Genomic DNA, 1,463 nt, shown 5'->3' on the forward strand with positions numbered 1-1,463 from the left:
GGGAAATCCTATTCTGGTAATTGAAAGGTGGAGCCTTGAAGAGGTGATTGGATTGTAGGACAGTGTGGTAGTGAATGGATTAAAAATGGTGTTCAGGGGCGTGGTTCTGAGCACTTTAAAAGAAGAGGAGAGTCTCTCTCTCTCTCTCTCTCTCTCTCTCTCTCTCTCTCTCTCTCTCTCTCTCTTTCTCTCTCTCTCTCTCTCTTTCTGCTCTCTCTGCTTCCACCATCTCACAATGTGAGACCCCTGGGTCACTGTAGCCACCACTAAATGGACTTTGGTCATCCCAGCCTCAGAAACTGTAAGCAATAAATGTCGTTTTTCTTTAAAAATCACCCAGCGACAGGTATTTTGTTACAAGCAACATAAACGGACTAATACAAGATCTTATTTAAATTTATAACTAGTATAAAAAATTCTAGACAAACTTATGATCTGTTATCTACCTAACATTGTAAAACTGGTTATTTAACTCAAATAGTCATCTTAGTCCAGTTGACAGGGAAGTCATGTACGTATTACATTTTTAGAAATATGTTTTGTAATGGCAATTTCATATTGAATTTCATGAAGAAAGAGCATTGTGTAAAAAATACTACAGAAGGAAATATGTAAATACCTAAAGAGTTCCCCAAGCGTTGTTAATGGAACATTGAAGATGCTGCATAAACACTAGTGCAATGATTAACTTTTTGTGTCAAATTGGCTTGACCATGATGCCCAGATATTTGGTCAAACTCTATTCTGGATGTTTCTGTGAAGGTATTTTTTGAATGAGATTAACATTTAAATTGTTGGACTTTGAATAAAGCAGATTACCTGATAACATGGATGCAACAAAGACTTACTTCCCCTGAGCAAGAAAGACTACCTTTGTACTCCTGCTGCAAATGTTTCTTGAGTCTCCAGCCTGCTGGCCAGCCATGCAAATTTTGGATATGCACCTCCACAATCCTATGAGCCAATTCTTTAGAATCTATGTATGTGTGTGTGTATATATTTGTATATATGTGTGTGTGTTTATATATATGTATGCATATACATATGTGTATACCATAATACAATTAGTTCTGTCACAGTGAACACTTAACCACTCTGAATAACAATTTTTCATTCATAAAATAAGGGCATTGGACTAGGTGACTTCAAAACTCTTACAGCCAAATTTTCAGTGAACTAAATTTAGGGTCATTTTCTCAAAAAACTGTGAGATATAAGAACTTGAATAAGCTGTATTCTACTTCCATTGTTGATCACTTACAATATATTCTTTAGTCAATGCTAAGGGACAATAGTTGCAATTGCATATAAGTTATAAATGGAAATTTCACATGCAACTTAAATAACCATGTGTATATACTATGTTCAAAAATATATATATATCTACATGATACCAGCATGAATGGCTAGAGATTTTTAAAGGTCTAGATAAATAGGTTACTTTAAAAAATATCTAGATAAAT

This window comes from Galeopterus variegatus, unplaced genomic scaffold (assembly GCF_000696425.1).
Source record: "Galeopterus variegatus unplaced genomic scaffold, G_variegatus-3.0.2 Scaffold2135, whole genome shotgun sequence".
NCBI classification, from domain to species: Eukaryota; Metazoa; Chordata; class Mammalia; order Dermoptera; family Cynocephalidae; genus Galeopterus; species Galeopterus variegatus.